The sequence below is a fragment of the Elephas maximus genome, chromosome 6 (assembly GCF_024166365.1).
Source record: "Elephas maximus indicus isolate mEleMax1 chromosome 6, mEleMax1 primary haplotype, whole genome shotgun sequence".
In the NCBI taxonomy this organism is placed as follows: domain Eukaryota; kingdom Metazoa; phylum Chordata; class Mammalia; order Proboscidea; family Elephantidae; genus Elephas; species Elephas maximus.
The window spans coordinates 123,984,668-124,009,797 of NC_064824.1; the positions used below are offsets into that span (position 1 = coordinate 123,984,668).

The window sequence follows — 25,130 nt, forward strand, 5'->3', positions numbered from 1 at the left end:
TGGGGTTGCCATAAGTAGGAATCTACTGGATGGCAACTGGTTAATGGGTTATTCTAATCCCAACCCTAGAGATAATCATTGTTAACAATTTGGGGCCTATTCTTTTTGCAGAATTTTTTTTTTTTCAGTTCATCTGCTGATGTAAATGAATCTGTATATACATATGTACTTTTAGGAATGGCATCATGCCATAATATTTCGTAAATAGGACTGAATGCCTAAAATTACAAAAGGTTATTTTCCCCTGCAAGTTTCCTATTCATGTGTCTTTTAATGGAAACAAAAATATTAAAGGAGGCTAAGACATGAAAACTAAAGGCCTGAGAGTAAAGTAGTCCAAATATGATTCATACTTCTGCAAAACCTGAAGGGAGGAAGGCAAATGGGTTTTAGTTATAAAACTGGATGATAGTTTTCTATTTTATAATAAAATTTTTATTTTGTGCCATACTTCATTTTGAATAATTTATAGGAATTAGCTCATTTACTCAGCAAATAGAATCTACAGAGCAGAGAGCATATAGACATTTAGAGCCATTTGAGAATATTGCAGGGAGGGAGGATTGTATGGCAAAGCAGTTAGTTCATGTCACAGAGTACAAGAAACATCCAGTGATGGCCAGCAGTATGCAGAGCATTTAGGAAAGATATAGCCATTATCTTTTTAAGGCCATTTTTTTTTTTTTTTATTTTATATTTATCATAAATTGTCTGTACGTTGTTGTTGTTAGGTGCCGTCAAGTCGGTTCTGACTCATCATGACCCTATGTACAACGGAACGAAACACTGCCCGGTCCTGCATCATCCCCACAGTCCTTGTTATGCTTGAGCCCATTGTTGGAGTCGCTGTGACAATATACCTCATTGAGGGTCTTCCTCTTTTTCTTTGACTTTGTACTTTACCAAGCATGATATCCTTCTCCAGGGACTGATCTCTCCTGACATGTCCAAAGTATGTAAGACGTAGTCTTGCCATCCTTGCTTCTAAGGAGCATTCTGGTTGTACTTCTTCCGAGATGGATTTGTTTGTTCTTTTGGCAGTCCACAGTATATTCAATACTCTTCACCAACACCACAATTCAAAGGTGTTAATGTATACGTATGATCAAGTCAGTAATAAATACATATGTAACTAAGTGATGATAGTTTAGTTTTTTAAAAAATTATACATATAGTATGCTTTCTCTGATGCTCTCAAATCACATATGTGATTATGAGTTACCTTAAATGTAATGTTGGAAATAAAATTTCTGAACTTAGAAATAGAAACAAAGAGGTATGTGAGGCACATAGTAAATAATCATAGTAAATAACCTCTTTGTACCAGTGTACTGTGATAATAAAATAAACATACAGCTAAATTCCTGTGTCCTTCAGGTGTATGTAGGACATAAACAAGCTCCTTAATCTGTAAATCTTGAAGACACAGCATTACACCATCTGACTACCTTAAAGAAATAATGTAACTCGCTAGTCTTGATTAAGCATGACATCACCTGGCCCTTATAGTGCATAGCTAAGGTGATAGAATAAAACCCGAACTTCTGTTCCCTCACTGAGAGAAACCAGCAACAAAAAGTATCTTTCTATTCCCAGCTCCCTTCAAAGACAGCTGAAAACAAAGACTGAGATATTGCCAGCCACAACTGACCTCAGACCATAGCTACAGGGGACTACCTCTGAGTTTGACAGATGGTCAAACTTTCCTCTGATTTGGACTTTAATCATTGAACTAACATTGTAACTGCTGTTAGTTCTAATTCTTCAGTGCTAAATGAAAGTCTTAAATCTTATTTGCATGCCTTGCGATGACTACCTTGCAATAAACTAAATGAGTTTTATGCATGACAAACCTGTGTAACATTTATTTACGTTTAAGATAAAAATCCTCTAGGAATCTCTCTCTATCTCTGTTTAAAATAAGGGGGTATACCTTTTGGTTTAGGACAGAGAATCTCTGAAAGGCTTAGATGTATGAGTCAGTGACGGCAGATTTCAAATCTTCTAGCCAGTCATATTTTTAAAAAACAAATATTAAACCTTCCTTTTGAAAATACACAAAGTTATGTATAGAGGTTCCTTTTGCATTAAGGACTGTGGAGTAGTTTGACAATCTCATGAATTTATCCTGTTCTGATATGATCAAAGTATGTTTCTATGGAAACTACGTTTGTCCCTGGAGAGCATCAGAGAACAGAGGAGAATCTCTTCTCCTGTGATACCTAATCTAATGCCATTCACAAATTGTGCAATCAGCACGTATGTTATTGAAGATTTTGTACCCTGTTCATTGAAAAATATCAACCCCCTTACTTGTAATAACGGAGCTTCAGCCATACTTTGCCAACCAACTCCCACGAGACACCTTTGCATGTGAGCTGTATAGAAGTAAATATCAACCTGGTTGAAGTTAAGTTTGAGTTTCAGGCTTCAGAGCTTGCAGGTTCATCAAAGCCCAGATTTACTACTTAGCTGAAAAGACAGTGCCCAATTCCTAGGTGAAGGATAATTTTAGTGCTGGGGCATTTCCTCTCAAAGATGGCAGCTGACCATACCGCTTTGGATGTGTGTCACATTCCAGTGTCCTGCCAATAACCCAATCTCACATATCAGGCTCCTGAAAGGGCTAGATACGTCCCTTCCTAGTCTCCCATTCCAGAGCTTTGACCTTAATTTTTTTTCATTCCGGTTACTGTGCTGAATTGCCCAAATTGTAAAAATTTAGGTGTCTTCCGGTTTTGCTTCTTGAGTTATCACAGAACCAGTTGGAACTGGTTTGAAGCCCTGGTTCAAATCCACCCAGATGTATTTCAGAAGACAGGCTTTCCTATCTGCTTCTAAAGGGCCACAACCTTGAAAACCACATGGAGGAGTTTTACTCTGCACAGGTGGTCATATAAGGGGGAGGGGGAGAGCTTACACTGGGGAGGAAGAAGAGACGGGTGGTGACACTCCTCAGTAAGATGGTCCCTACATAGTTAAACATTAAGCCAAGGAAATGCTCCCTACAGGGATCCCTAACTTGATAGGGGAGAGGGGGAGAGCTTACTCTCCAAAGGAGGAGGAAGAGATAAGGGGTGGTGACACTCCTCAGTTAAATGGTCCCTACGTAGTTAAATGTTAAGCCAAGGAAGTCGTCCCTATAGGGGTTCCTAACTTGATAGGGTCCCTAACTTAAGGAACTAGTCTCTACAGGGGTCCCTGACTTGGCTGTTAAACATTAACAGGGAGAGATAAGAGAAAAAGGGTATAAAACCCTAAGAAAATGACTTTATGAGGCACTCAGATTCTTTCCTACCTCAGTAGCCTGCTTGATGCTCCCTAGTCAAGTGTACTTTCACTACTAACCCTCTGCTTGCTAATAAACCTCTGCTCACTTGGCACTATTTGTCTCAATGTTTGAATTCTTTCCTACACCGAAAACGAGAACCGAGGTATTCTCTCCGGTAACAGTCACAATGAGTCAGAATCAACTCCACGCAAGAACAACGTTTGTTATTTTATGTCCTGTGTTTTCATCTAGGCTGCTTTTCCCAGATGTAGGCATGTTGTTTGTTTACGGTTCTTTTGTGTATCCCACTAGATCAAGCATAGTCCTGAGACTATAGTAGGTTTACAGAGTTTTAGAACTTCAGAAAGTCTTCAAAATAGATTATTTACTCAAAAAGCCCGGGAATTCTATGCCACTGCTAAAATAAACCTGCAGTTGTGAGAACTGGATCTCACACAAGAGAATTTTCAAAAAAATTTTTTTTTTCATTTTTTATAAGGAAAAAAATCAGATAAGCAACAATCTTGTAAAATCATCTTCCAGGAATGATTTGTAGGAATTTGTATTTATTTTATTTTAATACAATTTATTTTATTTTAAATGTATTTTATTTCTATCTTACCTGAATAAAAGCAATCACCTTGTTTTTTAAAACGTTCCAAATTTAAATTTGGTTTAGACTTGAAAGGTAGTTGCATGTATATATATTTTCAGATGTATGATTTGTGTAATTTCAGATTTATAATTTGATGTATAATTTACACACAGTAAATTTTATTTTTTTTTAGTGTATGGCTCTCGGTTTTGACAAATGGACAATTGAGAACCACTACCATGTGTCTGTCAGTTTTTCATACTGTGGGGGCTTGCATGTTGCTGTGATGCTGGAAGCTATGCTACTGGTATTCAATTACGAGCAGGGTCTCCCATGGTGGACAGGTTTCAGCTGAGCTTCCAGACTAAGACTAGGAAGAAAGACCTGGTGATCTAATTCTTAAAGAATTAGCCAGTGAAAACCATATGAGTAGGAGTAGAACATTATCTGATAAAGTGCCAGAAGATGAGCTCCTCAGGTTGGAAGGCTCTCAAAAGATGACTGGAAAGAGCTGCCTCCTCAAAGTAGAGTTGACCTTAATGATGTGGATGGAGTCAAGCTTTTGGGGGCCTTCATTTGCTGATGTGGCATGATTCAAAATGAGAAGAAACAGTTGCAAACATCCATTAATAATCAGAATGGGAAATGTACATCAGGAAAATTGGAAATCATCAAAAATGAAATGGAATGCATAAACATCAATATTCTAGGCATTAGTGAGCTGAAATGGACTGATATTGGCCATTTTGAATCTAACAGTCATATGGTCTACTATGCCAGGAAAGGTAACCTGAAGGGGAATGGTGTTGCATTCATTGTCCAAAAGAACGTTTCAAGATCTATCCTGAAGTAAGATGCTGTCAGTGATAGGATAATATCCATATGCCTACGTGGAAGACCAATCAATATGACTGTTATTCAAATTTACGCGCCAACCACTAATGCCAAAGATGAAGAAACGAGTTTTTACTAACTTCAGCACTCTGAAATTGATCAAACACACAATCAGATGTGTTGGTAATTACTACTGATTGGAATGTGAAAGATGGAAACAAAGAAGCATCTATAGTTGGAAAATATGGCCTTGGTGATAGAAATGATGCCAGAGAACTCATGATAGAATTTTGCAAGACCAACGACTTCATTGCAAATATCTTTTTCAACAACATAAACAGTGACTATACATGCGAACCTTGCCGGATGGAATGCACAGTAATAAAATCGAGTACATCTTGTAGAAAGAATTTCAACATCATCAGTCAAAACAAGACCAGAGGCTGACTGTGGAACAGACCATCAACTGCTCATATGCAAGTTCAAGCTGAAGCTGAAGAAAATTAGAACAAGTCCATGAGAGCCAAAGTACGACGAGTATATCCGACATGAATTCATAGACCATCTCAAGAATAGTTTTGATGTGTTGAATGCTAACGACCGAAGACCAGACGAGTTGTGGAATGACATCAAGGGCGTCATACATGAAGAAAGCAAGAGGTCATTAAAAATACAGGAAAGAAAGAAAAGATCAAAATGGATGTTAGAAGAGACTCTGAAACTTGCTCTTGAATGCTGAGTAGCTAAAACAAATGGAAGAAATGATGAAGTCAAAGAGCTAAACAGAAGATTTCAAAGAGTGGCTGAGAAGATAAAGTAAAGTATTATAATGACATGTGCAAAGACCTGAAGTTAGAAAACCAAAAGGGAAGGACACACTTGGCATTTCTCAAGCTGAACTAACTGAAGAAAAAATTCAAGCCTCGAGTCGCAAAATTAAAGGATTCAATGGGGAAAATATTGAACAACACAGAAAATATCAAAAGATAGAAGGAATACACGGAGTCACTATACCAAAAAGAATTGGTCAACATTTAACCATCTGAAAAAAAAAAATAATAAAAAAAACAAAATAATAATAATAATTTTTTTTTTTTAGAGGAGGTAGTATATTTTCAGGAACCAATGGTAGTGAAGGTAGAGGTCCATGCTGCACTGAGGGCATTGGCAAAAAACAAGGCTCCATGAATTGACAGAATACCAATTGAGATATTTCAACAAATCGATGCAGTGCTGCAAGTGCTAACTCATCTATGCCAAGAAATTTGGAAGACAGCTACCTGGCCAACCGACTGGAAGAGATACATATTTATTCCTGTTTCAAAGAGAGGTGATCCATCTGAATGTGGAAATTATCTGACAATATTGTTAATATCACAGGTAAGTAAAATTTTGTTGAAGAGCATTCAAAAGCAGCTACAGTAGTACATCAACAGGAAATTGCCAGAAATTCAAGCCTGATTCAGAAGAGGACATGAAACCAGGAATATCATTGCTGTTGTTAGGTGAATCTTGGCTGAAAGCAGAAAAATGTTTACCTGTGTTTTATTGACTATGGAAAGGCACCGGACTGTGTATATCATAACGCATTTTGGGTAACTTTGGGAAGAATGGGAATTACAGAACGCTTAATTGTGCTCATGAAGAACCTGTACATAGGTCAAGAGAAGGCTGTTCGAAAAGAACAAGGTAATATTGCATGGTTTTAAGTCAGGAACGGTCAGAGATATGTCCTTTCACCATACTTAATCTGTATACTGAGCAAATAACCCAAGAAGCTGGACTATATGAAGAACAGGGCATCAGGATTGGAGGAAGACTCATTAAAATCTATTTTATGCAGATGACACAACCTTGCTTGCTGAAAGCGAAAAGGACTTGAAGCACTTCCTGATGAAGATCAAAGACTACTTCATTCAGTATGGATTACACTCAAAGAAAACAAAAATCCTCATAGCTGGATCAATAAGCAGCATCACGACAAAAGGGAGAAAAGATTGAAGTTGTCAAGAATTTCATTTTGCTTGGATCCACAATCAACACCCACAGAAGCAGCAGTAGAGAAATCAAAAGATGCATTGCGTTGGACAAATCTGCTGCAAAAGATCTCTTTAAAGTGTTCAAAAGCAAAGATGTCACTTTAAGGACTAAGGTGTGCTTTACTCAAGCCATGGTGTTTTCAATTGTCTCATATGCATGCGAAAGCTGGACAATGAATAAAGAAGACAGAAGAAGAATTGATGCCTTTCAATTATGGTGTTGTTGGAGAATATTGAATATACTGTGGATTGCCCAAAGGACAAACAAATCTATCTTGGAAGAAGTACAGCCAGAATGCTCTTTAGAAGCAAGGATGGTGATACTTAGTCTCACATAATTTTGACATGTTATCAGGAGACATTGGTCCCTGGAGAAGGACATCATATTTGATAAAGTAGAGGGTCAGTGAAAAAGAAGACCCTCAAGTGAGATGGATTGACATAGTGACTCCAACAGTGGGCTCAAGCATAACAATGATTGTGAAGATGATGCAGGACTGGGCAGTGTTTCATTCTGTTGTGCATAGTATCACTATGAGTCAGAACCAACTAGTTGGCACCTAACAACAACAACAACAGCAACCACAACCAAGATACACTCTGCTGTTATCACTCCCCCTCCCTGGAAATTCTCCCAGATCTTGGTAGCTAACCCCTCCCTTACGTCCAGCCAACCACCAATCATTTTTCTCTCCTTCTAGAATATTCTAAATGAAATCATGCAGTATGTAGCTTTTTGAGTCTGTCTTCTTTCACTTAGCACAATGCATTTGAGATTCATCTATGTTGTGGCATGTATCAATAGTTTATTCTTCTTTATTGCTGAGTATGTATATTTTTTTGAGGCTAACTGGAATCTTCTTTTATAGGGAATGCCAGGATCTGAGGTATGTCAATGACCTATGTCTACCTTGGTTCATCTCATGATAGATCTTCAGCTGCTGTGCTTCAAATGTTTGAGAAGCATGGTGTACCCTGCCAGAACCTAAGAAATACAGAGAAGAACTGACTGACCCATCTTGGGAAGGGCGAGGTACAAGAGGAGATTCAGTGTTCTCTGGTGACATTTGAAATTTTCACCTGGAGGTTGAGAAAAATGAACATAGACCATGAACACTGTGCATTAAACATTCCTTGTCCTTGAATTATGAAAACGGAATTAAGTGCAGCAAAGAATTACCAAAGAACTAGAAGCTAAGTGTCCTTGAACAGAAGAAAAGAGTGAGAGAAGGTTAGGACATCAGCAACACTCATATGTCCAGGGTTTAAAGAAGAAGTATCAAGAAAGATATCCCCTTAGTGCACTTCAAAAGCATGCTGTTATCTGTTAACCACCTGAAACAAGAGCTATCTTGGTTGGTATTCCAACTGATGTTCCTTGTAGAGATTCGCAATCTTAGTTACTACACTATAGAATCGCCTAGGGAGTTTTTGAAAATTATACCAATGTCTGGGCTTCACCTCAGAGGGTTAGCCTTTATCAGAATTTAGAATCACCCTAGGGGGAGGTATATATTTTCTTCTGTGATCATTTTTGCCCAGTGCCCCCAGGGTAAGACTAAAGCCCAAGCACACTAGAGGAATCCCACACCTTTCCTGAGAACAAAGGAACCACCGAAGCTAGAGTGAACAGTACTTCCTGCTAGCAAGGTTTTACATTTTTTAATTCATTTCTGGTGTCTGCGTATGACCATACCTCAGAGTTTTCAGGTAGGAATGAGTGTGAAGATTATACTGCTGCCAGTTTGCAGAAAGCACGTGCTTAAATGAAAGAAGTTTTCTAAGATAGGTGAAGTTTAAGCTTTGAAGTCTTTTTTTTTTTTCCTCAGACTGGTGGCAGTCTGAGGCTTGTAGGGAAAAACTTGAGTGCTGTTTCAAGGTAAAACAGAGAGGTTTCTCAAAGTTTTAAAACAATTGCAACTGGGGAACTACATAGCCCATTGAAAATGGAACCAGGTAGTCCAGGGTGGCTCTGTTATACAAATATGGGGTAAAAAGGGGAACTAAACCATAGAGAGGGCAGTTACGGGTAAGTCTATGAATATTGTAATAATTACACTCTGATTGGAAACCCTGGTGGCGTAGTGGTTAAAAGCTCAGCTGTTAACCAAAAGGTCGGCATTTTGACTCCACCAGGTACTCCTTGGAAACCCTATGGGGCAATTCTACTCTGTCCTATAGTGTTGTTATGAGTCAGAATCGACTCGACGGCAACAGGGGACACTCTGCTTGGTTACTGATTATTAATAGTTAGTGATTACAGGTAGTTTCACAGTATGTTTAGATCATGGTCATAAGATGCTTATATGTATTTTCTTTGTCTCTCTTTTTTGTTGGAGACAGTACCCACATAGCACTCTTCCTGAGTACTTGTATTTTAAGGCGTGCAGATGGTCACTTGGTCAAGCCCCCTTAGTGCGTATGGTTTCACATAACTGGTTTTGACCATTGAAGGAAAACATGCTTTTCTTGAAAACACAGCTGTTAGTCTAGAAATCCAGATTAAGATTAAATAGCATGGTCAGTATGTTATGACTTTGTTTCACTGATTGCACTGAAAGTTGCCTTTCCCTGAGACAGGCTGAAGATTGTGGCTGGTTCATTTTTGTAGTACCAGTGCTTGGAATTATAAGGCTTGGCACAGATGAATAGTCACTAATGTTTGTGGAGTTATGGAAAGACTGCTGACCTTGAGGAAAGCATTTCTCATATTGAAAATAAGGTTCAGTCTCTGATTACCAAGTCTCTGGGTTGTCCAGTTATGCTTAGCACTACTTTCTCTTCTCATAACCAATTGCAGTTGAGTCGATTTCTCCTCATGGTGACCACATGTGTATCATAGTAGAACTGTGCTCCATAGGGTTTTCAGTGGCTGATTTTTCAGAAGTAGATTGTCAGGCCTTTCTTCTGAGGCACACATGGGTGGGCTTGCACCTCCCACCTTTTGCTTAGCAGCCTAGCATGTTAACTCTTTGTACCACCCAGGGTCTCCTTAGTTTCTAATTAAAAAAAAAAAAAAAAGAAAACAAAAAACTCGAACCATTTGCTGTTGACTCAGCTCCATGATGATTCATGGTGACCCCATGTGTTGCAGAGTAGAACTGCTCTCCACAGAGTTTTCAAGTCTGTGACTTTGGGGAAGCAGATCACCAGGCTTTTCTTCCAAGGTACCTCTGGAAGGTTTGAACCACCATTTTTGGTTAGTAGCCCAGCAACTAACTGTTTGCGCCACCCATAGTTTCTCATAGTGAAGGCCAATTTAACAAGTCAAATACAGTAGACGCTATTAGCACACAACTTATTTACATATACCTGTAGGTATATGGTGATGTGTAGTGAATGTATGGTACGTGTGTATATGTATATCCCAGACTGTTGAATGGGCAAAAATTTTAATGTGCATTACTGTAAAAGTTTGATTGCGCATCCTTATCAAACATACAAATATAAATGTAATACAGTAATTACAGAGAAAACAGTTGAGAAGTTGACAGGAGAACAAGAGGTACTTTAGTATTGATATACATGGCACACATTAAAGCTTCTAAATATTTTGTCTAGGTAATAGGTAGAAATTCTTTTTTAAGACGAAGTCTAAAGATGTCTGTACTTAGAAAACTCCAAATCTATTTCCAAGACTTTTGTCCTAGTTACCTACAGCTGCTTAACACAAATACCTAGAGCTGCTGTAACACAAATACTTTTGTCCTTGTTACCCTACCTAGAGCTGCTGTAACAAAATACACAAAGTGAGTGGCTTTAAAGATGAGACATTTATTTTCTCAGTTTGGAGGCTAAAAGTCCAAATCAGGGTCTCAGCCATGTCAATTCCTTTGTCGTTAGCCCTGGGCACTCCTTGGTTCCTTGGCATTCCTTGGTTTGTAGATGATCCTTACTTAGCATCTGTCTTGTACCTCTGTGAGTCTCAGTGTCTATTACGTTCTTTTTTATAACTCAGAATGGATTAGGTTTAGAATTCATCCTACACTGGTATGGTCTAAGTAGCACAACCAAAACAAACAAACATTATTTCCAATCACATCCACAGGTACAAAGGTTAGGACTTCATTACATATTTTGAGTTCATAATTCAATCCATAACAGCTCTTCTCTGCTCTTCTTCCATGCAGAGAGAATGGAGCGTGCTCCTAACAGAGGTTGGAAATAGAGGACAGACAGTAAGACAGACCCAAGGTGTTCATAGAGATGGTCCAGGGGGAATGAGAGAGGGTTATTTCAAGGGCATGTGAGGTCATGGACAGCATCTCCTACCCATAAGACATAGTTGCAGTAGTTCGGTGTGGTAATGTTTGGGCATGCCAAGATTACGTCTAAGAAAACAGACCAAATTGTTCTTTTAGGGCATAAAAATCTGTAAAATAGAATACTTAAATTTTTTTTGAATTCTTTTTTGAATTATTAGCAAAACCATTATTATTCTTATAGTAATTGAATGGTTTACTTTTATAGGTAGGCAATGGGAGCATGAATTCAAAGACCCAGCCCTTCTCTGGTTTCCTTGTGAGGCAAAGGATCTGTCTGGAGTTCTGTTTGTCACTGGAGACCATGATTGTGAGTATTTCTGTATTTAAAGGTATGATTGTGTTGACCAGATAAGCTATTACTAAACTGGTGAAAAATTAAGGAACATACATTATTATAAACCATATATTATTAACAAACCGTCCATGTATTTTACATTTTAGACTAGGCAAGACTTCCTGGAGAGATGAAGCAGAACACACCTGGCCTTTAACTTCATCTGTTCATGTTCTTTTGTTCTTATTTATTGGTTTGATTCAGGAAAGTACAATCCATGTCTTCAAGGACTTTCCATAATAAATTGAAGTTATTAGATATGGAGGAATTTAGAGCCATTTCCTCTTGTTTTCTTGTCTCCGTTTGAGTGGGGAGGGAGGGCAGAAAGATGTGTGTATGTATGTCTCTCTGTCTCTCTCATTTTTAGAGTAAAACACACAATTACGAAATATTTTCAAAGTGAAGCCCGCAAGTGACATGAAATGATAAGAGCTTACGTTTCAAAAGGGGGTGTTTGAGTTTCAGAGAAGGTACAGTATCTAGTGATGACGAGTCCATTGAGTAGGTGGCCAAAGTATAGACCAAGTAAAAGTTCGTAAGAAAGATTGTAATTTAAAAATCACTAAGATTTTTGAACTTCGAGTAGCTAAAATGAAAGGAAGAAATGATGAAGTAAAAGAGCTGAACAGAAGATTTCAAAGGGTAGCTTGAGAAGAAAAAGTATTATAACGAAATGTGCAAAGACCTGGAGTTAGAAAACCAAAAGGGAAGAACATGTTTGGCATTTCTCAGGCTGAAAGAACTGAGGAAAAAATTCAAGCCTCAAGTAGCAATATTGAAGAATTTTATGGGGAAAATATTAAACAATGCAGGAAGCATCAAAAGAAAATGGAAGGAATACAGAGAGCCATTGTACCAAAAAGAATTGGTTGATGTTCAGCCATTTTAAGAGGTAGCATATGATCAAGAATTGATGGTACTGAAGGAAGAAGTCCAAGCTGTGCTGAAGGCATTGGTGAAAAACAAGTCTCTGGGAATTGACAGAATTACCAATTGAGATGTTTTGAGAAATGGATGCAGCACTGGAAGTGCTCATCTGTCTATGCCAAGAAATTTGAAAGACAGCTACCTGGCCAACTGACTGGAAGTTATCCATGTTTATGCCATTCCAAAGAAAGATGATCCAACCAAATGCAGAAATAACCAGGGATATCATTGCTAATGTTAGGTAGCTCTTGGCTGAAAGCAGAGAATACCAGAAAGATGTTTACCTGTGTTTTGTTAACTAGGCAAAGGCATTCGACTGTGTGTATCATAACAAATTATGGATAACATTGTGAAGAGTGGAAATTCCAGAACACTTAATAGTGCTCATGAGGAATTTGTGCATAGATCAAAAGGTAGTCATTCAAACAGAGCAAGGGGCATACTGCACAGTTTAAAGTTAGGAAGGGTATGAGTCAGGGTTGTATCCTTTCACCATACTTATTCAATCTGTATGCTGAGCAAAGAATCCGAGAAGCTAGACTCTGTGTAGAAAAATGTGCCATCAGGATTGGAGGATGGCTCATTAACAACCTGTATTATGCAGATGACAAAACCTTGCTTGCTGAAAGTGAAGGGGACTTGAAGCACTTACTGATGAAGATCAAAGACTACGGCCTTCTGTATGGACTGTACCTCAATATAAAGAAAACAAAAATCCTCACAACTGGACCAGTAGGTAACATCATGATAAATGGGGAAAAGATTGAGGTTGTCAAGGACTTTATTTTACTTGGATTCACTATCAACACCCATGGAAGCCCCGGTAAAGAAATCAAAAGATGCATTGGATTGGGCAAATCTGCTGCATAAAACCTCTTTAAAGTGTTTAAAAGCAAAGATATTACTTTAAGAACTAAAGTGTGCTTCACTCAAGCCGTGGTGTTTTCAATTGTCTCATATGCATGGAAAAGTGGACAGTGAATAAGGGAGAGCCAAGAATAATTCATGCCTTTGAATTATGGCGTTGAGAAAGAATATTGAATATACCATGGACTGCCAAAAGAATGTACAAATCTGTCTTGGAAGAAGTGCAGCTGGAATTCTCCTTAGAAGCGAGGATGGTCACACCTTTTCTCACATACTTTGGACATATTATTAGGAAGGATCAGTCCCTAGAGAAGGATATCATGCTCCGTAAAGAGTCAGCAAAAAAGAGGAAGACCCTCAATGAGATGGACTGACACAGTGGCTACAACAGTGGGCTTAAACATGACAAAGATCATGAGGATGGTGCAGGACCGGGCAGTATTTTGTTCTGTTGTACATAGGGTCACTAGGAGTTGGAATTGATTCGATGGCACCTAACAACAGCAACAAGATTAGATGAAGGCCTCTGGAGTCAAATAGAATAAGTTAAGAAGATTTCCACGCTTGGTGAATGAGAGGGAATGATCAGCAGGTTGGTAGATGCTGTCAACAAGAAGGTGGAGAGGGTATTATTGGCAGGGGTGATGAAATAGTAGTTTGAAGGAATTTGGGGGCACAGAAGATTTCTATGCTACCTCCAGAGCAATATGGAGTGTGGAGAGAGTACAGAGCCTTAGTTTGAGAGGACTGCATTGTTACTCATGTCTTCAAGGCTTCACTCAAAGGCAAGCAGCTAGAGAAAAACTTCGGGGAAGAGGTTAGGCTTAAAAGGAGATTGGTAGATTAACATGTTTGCTTGGATGGAGGATTTGGGAGTGGAGAAACGAAGAAAGAGTCCCAGAGTGTACAGAGCAGCAGAGCAGTATTGGAACGAGAGTTTAGGAGGTCATGGAAGGAGAGGAGGCACTGTGGATACTCTAGTTATCGTGTCTGTGGTTAGGGCATGTAGCTTGGTCTTATCTTTCTCAGCTGCACTGAGTATGACATCAATGAGCAAACCGCTTGGTCTTTTCAAAACCAAAATCTGATTATTTTAAACAATGTTGGCCACCAGCTTGAAGTCATCCAGTGGTTTGCCTTTGAAGATAGACTTTGTTTATATGTTTTACAGGCCTCTGCGTGATTGGAAGAAAGGCCTGGCAATCCACTTAAAAAAAGTTAGGCATTGTAAACTCTAGATTTGATTCAGATGGAATTGGTGTTTAACTGGGCATGGTCATCCCATTCTCTGCTTCTCCACCATTGTTTCATACCAGTTTCCTCCCCATCTCTCCTTTCAGCCATATTGACTTCTTCAATCTCTCATATTCTCTAAGCCTGACTAGCCTTGGAGCTTTTTTGCGTGCTATTTTTATAGCCTGGATTGTTTCTCCTGGATTATATGACATAGTTAACTACTATTCATCCTTGAGATCTCAGCTGAAACATTCTTCCTCAGGGAAATCTTACCTGATATCCCTCATCACATAAAATCCTCCCCTGGTAATCCGGAATAATCTTCCCGTCTGCTGTTTAGCAACCTTAATTCCTTCTACAAACTTAATTCCCTTTTGCCATATAACCTAATATATTAATGGGTTCTGGGGCTAGGATGTAGACACCTTTGGGGGCCATTATTCTGCCTATTACAGGTCCCTAGTCTTTGTGCGGCCCTATCTAGAGAGATAAACTAGTCGGGGTCCTTTCCACACCTGCAGATGTGGTAACGCACATCACTTCTATACCTTTCACTTTATTGCCAAGCTCAACAACAAGACTGCTTACAAATCTGTCTAATTTATTATGTGCCTATATGCAATGTGCATCAAGGAAAGACAGTAAAGGGGAAGAATGTAGTTTACATAAGCCAAATGACTCTTTGGACCTCAGTTTTATTATTTCTAAAATGTAGAGATGGAATTAGACATTTAAGTTCTTGGAATCTTCAAGCACAGAGTGAGAACATGACTAATAAGGGTTCTGATTTAGTTGCCTTGAGAGTTTTAAATTTTATTGCTTAGGAGAACTAAAAAATTAAAAACTACCAAATGTCTCTATGACTTCTGTTTTTGCCTCATTCTTTCTGAAAGTTGGCTTATGTAGAAATTTGGTAAATTCTGGAACATAGTTGAAATCTGATTTTAAACAATGCTTTGATAGTCTTCTCATTGCTAAAGAAGAATTTGGAAAACTTACACACAAGAGACTGAGTCTTTTAGTAATTATAAGATCTTTTTTTTATTATACTTTAGATGAAGGTTTACAGAACAAACTAGTTTCTCATTAAACTATACACATATTGTTTTATGACATTGGTTAACAACCCAACGACATGTCCACACTCTCCCTTTTTCAACTTTGGTTTCCCCATTACCAGCTTACCTGTCCCCTCCTGCCTTCTAGCCCGTGCCCCTGGGCTTGTGTGCCCTTTTAGTTTCATTTTGTTTTACGGGCCTGTCCAATCTTTGGCTGAAGGGTGAACCTCAGGAGTGACTTCGTTACTGAGCTGAAAGGGTGTCCGGGGGTATAAGATCTTTTTTGAGGCTGATATTAAACTATTGTTTTAGTACATACACTGATTCTTGGCTCAGTTCACAGACCCTTAGAAGAAATACAACCAGATTGCTCCTTAGAATCAAGGATGGTGAGACTTTGGCTTACTTTGGACGTGTCTTCAGGAAATATCAATCACTAGAAAAGGATCATTTGGTAAAGTAGAGGGTAAGTGAAAACTAGTGAAACCCTCAGTGAGATGGATTGACACAATTTCCACAACAATGGACTCAAACATACCAACGATCTTGAAGATTACACAGGACCAGGCAATGTTTTGTTCTGTTATACACAGTGTTGCTATGAGTTGGAGCCAACTTGATGGAAACTAACAACAACATCCCCTGCTAGACTCCCACAGCACTAATTTTATCCCTGTCATAGCATTTGTCACACTCTTGAGGGCAAATGCTGTCTGCCCACTCCTAGATTCCAAAGACACCACTCATTTGTCAGTTTTTCCTACTGTGGTGGTGTGAGTGTTGTGATGCTTGAAGCTATGCCACCAGTATATCAAATGCCCAGAGGGTCACCTATCATGGACAGGTTTCAGGGGAGCTTCCAGACTAAGATAGACTAAAAAGAAGGACTTGGTGGTCTACTTCTAAAGAAATTGATGAGTACAGACCCACGTAAGAGCCCAGGGAATGACTTTTGTGCAGGGTGGTGGAGAGGGATTGAAAACCTGTCCTGGGGAGGTGTGAAGTTATCAGGAGGCAGGATGCATCTAATTTGAGGCCGTGAGCCCCCAGTGTGTGCTTCCATCAGACTCCACATAAATTCAAAGGTAAAATTATTAAAAATTTCAAGAAGTGAGTGATTTCAGGGCATTAAAATCCAAGCCTCCAGAGTCTTTGGAATCTTTGTTGTTTTTAGATACTGTTGAATCAGTTCTGGGTTATGGGGACCCTGTATACAACAAAACACTGCCCAGTCCTGTGACATCCTCACAATTATTGCTATGCTTGAGCCTATCATTGCAGTCACTGTGTCAATCCATCTTGTTGAGGGTTGTCTTAGTTATCTAGTGCTGCTGTAACAGAAATATGACGAGTGGGTGGCTTTAACAAAGAAAAGTTTATTTCCTCACAGTAAAGTAGGCTAAAAGTCCAAATTCTAGGTGTCAGCTCCAGGGGAAGCCTTTCTCTCTCTGTCGGTTCTGGAGGAAGGTCCTTGTCCTCAATCCTCCCGTGGTCCAGGAGCTTCTCAGGCACAGGGACCCCAGCCCAAAGGACGCGCTCTGCTCCTTTCTTGGTGCAGCTTTCTTGGTGGTATGATGTCCCCCACTCTCTGCTTGCTTCCCTTTTATTTCTTGAGAGATAAAAGGTGGTGCAGGCCACACCCCAGGGAAACTCCCTTTACCTTGGATCAGGGAGGTAACCTGGGTAAGGTTGGTGTTACAATCCCACCCTAATCCTTTTAACATAAAACTACAATCACAAAATGGAGGACAACCACAGAATACTGGGAATCATGGCTTAACCAAGTTGATATACACATTTTGGGGGGAACATAATTCAATCCATGACAAGGGTCTTCCTCTTTTTCGCTGACGTTCTACCTTACCAAGCATGTTGTCCTTCTCTAGGGACTGGTCCTTCCTGATAATATGTCCAAAGTATGCGAGAGGAAGTCTCCCCATGCTGTCTTTAAGGAGCATTCTGGCTGCACTTGCTCCAAGACAGATTTGTTCATTCTTTTGGCAGTCCATGGTGTATTCAATATTCTTTATCAACACACTAATTCAAAGGCATCTAATCCTCTTCTGTCTTCCTTATTCATTGCCCAGCTTTCTCATACATATGAGGATATTGAAAATATAATGGCTTGGTTAAGGTGCACCTTTGGCCTCAAAGTGACATCTTTGCTTTTTAACATGTTAAAGAAGTCTTTTGCAGTACGATGCATGGTTTGATTTCTTGACTGCTGCTTCCATGGGTGTTGGTTGTGGATCCAAGTAAAATGAAATCCCTGACAGTTTCAGTCTTTTCTTCACTTATTGTGATGTTGCTTATTGGTCCAGTTGTAAGGATTTTTATTTTCTTTATGTTGAGGTGTAATCCATATTGTAGGCTGTGGTCTTTGATCTTCATCAGTAAGTGCTTCAAGTTCTCTTTACTTTTAGCAAGCCAGGTTGTGTCATCTGCATATCACAGGCTGCTAATGAGTCTTCCTCTAATCTCGGTACCATGTTCTTCTTCATAGGGTCCAGGTTTTGAATTATTTGCCCAGCATACAGATTGGATATGCATGGTGAAAGGAAATACACCTCTCCTGATTTTACACATGCAGTATCCCCTTGTTCTGTTCAAAAGATTGCCTCTTGGTCCATGTACATGTTCCCATGAACACAATTAAATGTTCTGAAATTCTTGTTCTTTGCAATGTTATCCATAATTTGTTATAATCCACACAGTCGAATTCCTTTGCATTCTCAGTAAAACATAGGTAAACATTTTTCTGGTATTCTCTGCTTTCAGCCTAGATCCATCTGACATCAGCAATGATGTCCTTCGTTCCACAACCTCTTCTAAATCCAGCTTGAATTTCTAGTTGTTCCCTGCTGGTGTACTGCTGCACCATTTTTGAATGACCCTCAGCAAAATTTTACTTGGGTCTAATATTAGTGATATTGTTTGATAATTTCTGTATTCTGTTGGATCACCTTTCATTGGAATGGGCACAGATATAGATCTCTCCCAGTCAGTTGGCCAGGCAGCTGTCTTCCAAATTATTTGGCAGGTAAGTGTGCACCTGCAATGCTGCATCTGTTGGCTGAAACATCTCAATTGGTGTTCTGTCAATTCCTGGAACCTTGTTTTTCACCATGCCTTCAGTGCAGCTTGGACTTCTTCCTTCAGTACCATCGGCTCTTGAACATATGCTGTCTCCTGGAATGATTGAACATCGACCTATTCTTTTTGGTACAATGACTCTGTGTATTCCTTCCATCTTCTTTTGATGTTTTCTGGGTCATTCAATATTTTGCCCATATAACCCTTTATATTGCATCTCCAGGCTTGAATTTTTCCACTTGAGAGATGCCAAGCATGTTCTTCTCTTTTGGTTTTCTCACTCCAGTTCTTTGCAATTTCATTATAATAGTTCGCTTTTTCTTCTCCAGCAGCCTGTTGGAATATTTCATTCAGCTCTTTTACTTCATCATTTCTTCCATTCACCTCAGTAGCTCTGTGTTCAAGAGCAAGATTCAGAGTCTCTTCTGATGTCCATTCTGGCCTTTTTTCCTTTCCTGTCTTTTAAATGGTATTTTACTTTTTTCAAGTACGGTGTCCTTTATGTCATCCCACAACTCATCTGATCTTCAGTCATTAGTGTTCAATGCATCAAATCTATTCTTGTGATGGTCTCTACATTCAGGTGGGGTGTACTCAAGTTTGTATTTTGCTCTCATGGACTTGTTTTAATTTTCTTTATCTTCCTCTTGATCTTGCATATGAGTAACTGATAGTTTGTCATACTATGGTGGCTTCCATGTTGCTATGGTTCTGGAAGTTATGCCACTGATATTTCAAGTCACCCATGGCAGACGGATTAGGCAGACAGACTAGGAAGAAGGACCTGGTGGCCTACTTCTGAAAAAATTGGCTGATGAACCTGATAAACAGCAGAAACACTTTGTCTGATATAGTGCTGGATAATGAGCCCCTCAGGTTTGAAGACACTCAAAATTAGACTGGGGAAGAGCTGCCTCCTCAAAGTAGAGTAGACCTTAATGATGTGGATGGAGTCAGGCTTTCGAGACCTTCATTTGCTAATGTGGCATGACTCAAAATGAGAAAAACAGCTGAAAATATCCACTAATGATCAGAATGTAGAATGTACAAAATAGGAATCTAGGAAAATTGGAAATCGTCAAAAATAAAATGGAACGCATAGAAATCTATATTCTAGGCATTAGTGTGCTGAAATGGACTGGTGTTTGCCATTTTGAATCAGACAATCATATGTGCTATTATGCCGGGAATGACAAATTAAAGAGGAATGGTGTCACATTCATCGTCAAAAAGAACATTTCAGGAACTATTGTGAAGTACAACACTGTCAGTGATAGGATAATATCCGTGGGCATATACAGAAGATGAAATAATACAAGTATTATTCAAATTTACTCACCAAAGACTAAGAGCAAAGATGAGGAAACAAGATTTTTACTAACTTCTGCTGTCTGAAATTGATCAAGCATATAATCAAGATGTATTGATAAATACTGGTGATTGGAATGTGAAAATTGGAAACAAAGAAGAAGGATTGATTGTTGGAAAATATGGGCTTGGTGACAGAAATGACTCCAGAGATCTCATGACAGAATTTTGCAAGACCAACAACTTCTTCATTGCAAGTACCTTTTTTCAAAACAAACAACAACTATGCACATGGACCTTGCCTAATGGGATACACAAGAATCAAATCAGATACATCTGTGGAAAGAGAAGATGGAGAAGCTCAATATCATCAGTTAGAACAAGGCCAGGGGCCAGCTGTAGAACAATTTCAGAGATCCCCCAAAATAATTTCAGGTAAATAAGAAATAAGCCTAACGCATTCAATTAAAATAGACTGAAACCCTGCCCTTCCATAATGTAAATTTGGATAAACGCACAATTGATGATAGGCTCTCTTCTTCCAAGACAGGCTAACGCCACTCATTTTATTATGCTGACATTAAAGTAACCTGCATTTTACACAGAAGGGACCCTGCTTAAGGCATGACAGATTGTTTCATTTTACTTAATGTTTTGATGAGTAATATTACCTCCACCCAAAGGCTAATATTAATAACACTGAGAAAAATTTTTTAAAATTTTTATTGTGCTTTAAGTGAAAGTTTACAAATCAAGTCAGTCTATGACACAAAAACCCATATACACCTTGCTACATACTCCCAATTGCTCTCCCCCTAATAAGACAGCCTGCCCTCTCCCTCCACTCTCTTTTCGTGTCCATTTCGCCAGGTTTTAACCCCCTTTACCCTCTCATCTCCTCTCCAGGGAGGAGATGCCAACATACTCTCAAGTGTCCACCTGATCCAAGAAGCTCATTCCTCATCAGCATCCCTCTCCAACCCATTGTCCGGTCCAATCCCTGTCTGAAGAGTTGGCTTTGGGAATGGTTCCTGTCCTGGGACAACAGAAAGTCTGGGGGCCACGACCACCAGAGTCCTTCTAGTCTCAGTCAGACCATTAAGTCTGGTCTTTTTATGAGGATTTGGGATCTGCATCCCACTGTTCTCCTGTTCCCTCAGGGGTTCTCAGTTGTGTTCCCTGTCAGGGCAGTCATCCGTTGTAGCCAGGCACCATCTAGTTCTTCTGGTCTCATGCTGATGTAGTCTCTGGTTTATGTGGCCCTTTCTGTCTCTTGGCCTCATAATTACCTTGTGTCCTTGGTGTTCTTCATTCTGCTTTGATCCAGGTGGGTTGTGACCAATTGATGTGTCTTAGGTGGCTACTTGCTAGCATTTAAGACCCCAGACTCCACTCTCCAAAGTGGGACACAGAATGTTTTCTTAATAGATTTTATTATGCTAATTGACTTAGATGTCCTCTGAAACCATGGTCCACAAACCCCTGCCCCTGCTACTCTGGCCTTCGAAGCATTTGGTTTATTCAGGAAACTGCTTTTGGTTTAGTCCAGTTGTGCTGACCTCGCCTGTACTGTGTGTTGTCTGTCCCATCACCTAAAGTAGTTCTTATCTACTATCTAATTAGTGAATAACCCCTCCTACCCTCCCTCCCTCCCCGCTCTCGTAACCATCAAAGAATATTTTCTTCTCTCTTTAAACTATTTCTCGAGTTCTTATAATAGTGGTCTTATACAATATTTGTCCTTTTGCAACTGACTAATTTCACTCAGCATAATGCCTTCCAGATTCCTCCATGTTATGAAATATTTCAGATTCATCACTGTTCTTTATCAGTGAGTAGTATTCCATTGTATGAATACACCATAATTTATTTATCCATTTATCCATTGATGGGCACCTTGGTTGCTTCCATCTTTTTGCTATTGTAAACAGTGCTGCAATAAACATGGGTGTGCATATATCTGTTCCTGTAAAGGCTCTCATTTCTCTAGGATATATTACAAGGAGTGGGATTGCTGGATCGTATAGTAGTTCTATTTCTAGTTTTTTAAGGAAGCGCCAAATTGATTTCCATAGTAGTCGTACCACTTCACATTCCCACCAGCAGTGTATTTGTGTTCCAGTCTCTGCACAACCTCTCCAACATTTATTAGTATGTGTTTTTTGGGTTAATGCCAGCCTTGTTGGACTGAGATGAAATCTCATTGTCGTTTTGACTTGCATTTCTCTAATGGCTAATGATCGTGAATATTTCCTCATGTATCTTTTAGCTACCTGAATGTCTTCTTTAGTGAAGTGTCTGTTCATATCTTTTGCCCATTTTTTTAATTGAGTTATTTGTCTTTTTGTAGTTGAGTTTTTGCAGTATTATGTAGATTTTAGAGATCAGGTGCTGATCGGAAATGTCATAGCTAAAAACTTTTTCGCAATCTGTAGGTAATCTTTTTACTCTTTTGGTGAAGTCTTTGGATGAGTAAAGGTGTTTGATTTTTAGAAGCTCCCAGTTACCTAGTTTTTCTTCTGCATTATTAGTAATGTTTTGTATACTCTTTATGCCATACATTAGGGCTGCTAATGTTGTCCCTGTTTTTTTTTTTCCATGATCTTTATCGTTTTAGATTTTATATTTAGGTCTTTGATCCATTTTGTGTTAGTTGTTGCGCACGGAGTGAGGTATGGGTCTTGTTTCATTTTTTTGCAGATGGATATCCAGCTATGCCAGCACCGTTTGTTAAAAAGACTGTCTTTTCCCCATTTAACTGTTTTGGGGCCTTTGTCAAATATCAGCTGCTCATATGTGGATGGATTTATGTCTGGATTCTCAATTCTGTTGCATTGGTCTGTGTATCTGTTGTTGTACCAGTAGCAGGCTGTTTTGATTACTGTGGTGGTATAATAGGTTCTAAAATCAGGTAGAGTGAGGCCTCCCACTTTGTTCTTCTTTTTCAGTAATGCTTTACTTATCGGGGGCCTCTTTCCCTTCCATATGAAGTTGGTGATTTGTCTCTCCATCTTATTAAAGAATGTCGTTGGAATTTGGGTCGGAATTGCATTAAATCTATAGATCGCTTTTGGTAGCATAGACATTCTTATAATGTTAAGTCTTCCTATCCATGATCAAGGTATGTTTTTCCACTTATTTAGGTCTCTTTTGGTTTCTTCCAGAAGTGTTTTGTAGTTTTCTTTGTATAAGCCTTTTACATCTCTGGTAAGATATATTCCTAAGTATTTTATTTTCTTGGGGGCTACTGTAAATGGTATTGTTTTGGTGATTTCCTCTTCAATGTTGAAAACTGTATTATCAAAGAATAAGTTTAAATATATGTTAATTGATTATGAAGTTATCATATATGTTGTTGTTGTTGTTAGGTGCTGTCGAGTCAGTTCCGACTCACAGTGACCCTGTGCACTACACAATGAAACACTGCCCAGTCCTGAGCCATCCTTACAATTGTTGTTATGCTTGAGCTCATTGTTGCAGCCACTGTGTCAATCCACCTCATTTGAGGGTCTTCCTCTTTTCCACAGACCCTGTACTCTGCCAAGCGTGATGTCCTTCTCCAGGGACTAATCCCTCCTGACAACATGTTCGAAGTATATAAGACACAGTTTCACCATCCTTGCCTCTAAGGAACATTCTGGCTGTACTTCTTCTAAGACAGATTTGTTCGTTCTTTTGGCAGTCCATGGTATATTCAGTATTCACTGCCAACACCACAATTCAAAGGCGTCAACTCTTCTTTGGTCTTCCTTATTCATTGTCCAGCTTTCACATGCATATGATGCAATTGAAAATACCATGGCTTGGGTCAGGCGCGCCTTAGTCTTCAAGGTGACATCTTTGCTTTTCAACGCATTAAAGAGGTCCTCTGGAGCAGATTTACCCAATGCAATGCATCTTTTGATTTCTTGACTGCTGCTTTCATGGCTGTTGATTGTGGATCCAAGTAAAATGAAATCCTTGACAACTTCAATCTTTTCTCCATTTGTCATGATATTACTCATTGGTCCTCTTGTGAGGATTTTTGTTTTCTTTATGTTGAGGTGCAATCCATTCTGAAGGCTGTGGTCTTTGATCTTCATTAGTAAGTGCTTCAAGTCCTCTTCACTATCAGCAAGCAAGGTTGTGTCATCTGCATATTGCAGGTTGTTAGTGAGTCTTCCTCCAATCCTAATGCCCTGTTCTTTTTCATATAGTCCAGCTTTTCATATTATTTGGTCAGCATACAGGTTCAATAGGTATGGTGAAGGAATACAACCTTGGTGCACACCTTTCTTGACTTTAAACCAATCAGTATCCCCTCGTTCTGTCTGAACAACTGCCTCTTGATCTATGTAAAGTTTCCTCGTGAACACAATTAAGTGTTCTGGAATTCCCTTTCTTTGCAGTGTTATCCATAATTTGTTATGATCCACACAGTCAAATGCCTTTGCATAATCAATAAAACACAGGTAAATATCCTTTTGGTATTCTCTGCTTTCAGCCAGGATCCATCTGACATCGGCAATGATAGCCCTGGTTCTACATCCTCTTCAGAAACCGGCCTGAATTTCTGGCAGCTCCCTGTCGATATACTGCTGCAGCCATTTTTGAATGATCTTCGACAAAATTTTGCCTGCGTATGGTATTAATGATATTGTTCTATAATTCCCACATTCGGTTGGATCACCTTTCTCGGAAATAGGCATAAATATGGATCTCCTCCAGTCAGTTGGCCAGGAAGCTGTCTTCCATATTTCTTGGCATAGAGCAGTGAGCACCTCCAGCACTGCATGTGTTTGTTGAAACATCTCAATTGATATTCCATCAATTCCTGGAGTCTTGTTTTTCGCCAATGCCTTCAGAGCAACTTGGACTTCTTCCTTCAGTACCATCAGTTCCTGATCATATGCCACCTCCTGAAATGGTTGAACATCGACTAATTCTTTTTGGTATAATGACTCTGTGTATTCCTCCCATCTTCTTTTGATGCTTCCTTCGTTGTTTAATATTTTCCCCATAGAATGCTTCACTATTGCAACTCGAGGTTTGAGTTTTTTCTTGAGTTCTTTCAGCTTGAGAAACACCGAGAGTGTTCTTCCCTTTTGGTTTTCCACCTCCAGCTCTTTGCACATGTCATTATAACACTTTACTTTGTTTTCTCGAGATGCCCTTTGAAATCTCCTGCTAAGTTCTTTTACTTCATTAATTCTTCCTTTTGCTTTAGCTGCTCGATGCTCAAGAGCAAGTTTCAGAGTCTCCTCTGACATCCATCTTGGTCTTTTCTTTCTTTCTTGTCTTTTTAGTGACCTCTTGCTTTTTTC

At 39.2% G+C, this 25,130-nt stretch overlaps 1 long non-coding RNA gene across 12 annotated transcripts in view; it reads left to right on the plus strand.

The window, feature by feature from the left end:
* LOC126078157 (uncharacterized) overlaps window positions 1-25,130 on the plus strand; it is a 151,245-nt gene that overhangs the window by 47,900 nt on the left and 78,215 nt on the right. For 8 of the 12 annotated variants that reach the window (XR_007517975.1, XR_007517979.1, XR_007517983.1 and 5 more), the window contains 2 exons: window positions 7,609-8,094; window positions 11,210-11,311. This is a non-coding gene — a long non-coding RNA (uncharacterized LOC126078157). Of the gene's footprint in view, window positions 1-7,608; window positions 8,095-11,209; window positions 11,312-11,445; window positions 12,180-25,130 lie in introns of those variants that run through there. The other 4 variants (XR_007517980.1, XR_007517984.1, XR_007517978.1 and 1 more) reach the window with 4 other exon arrangements.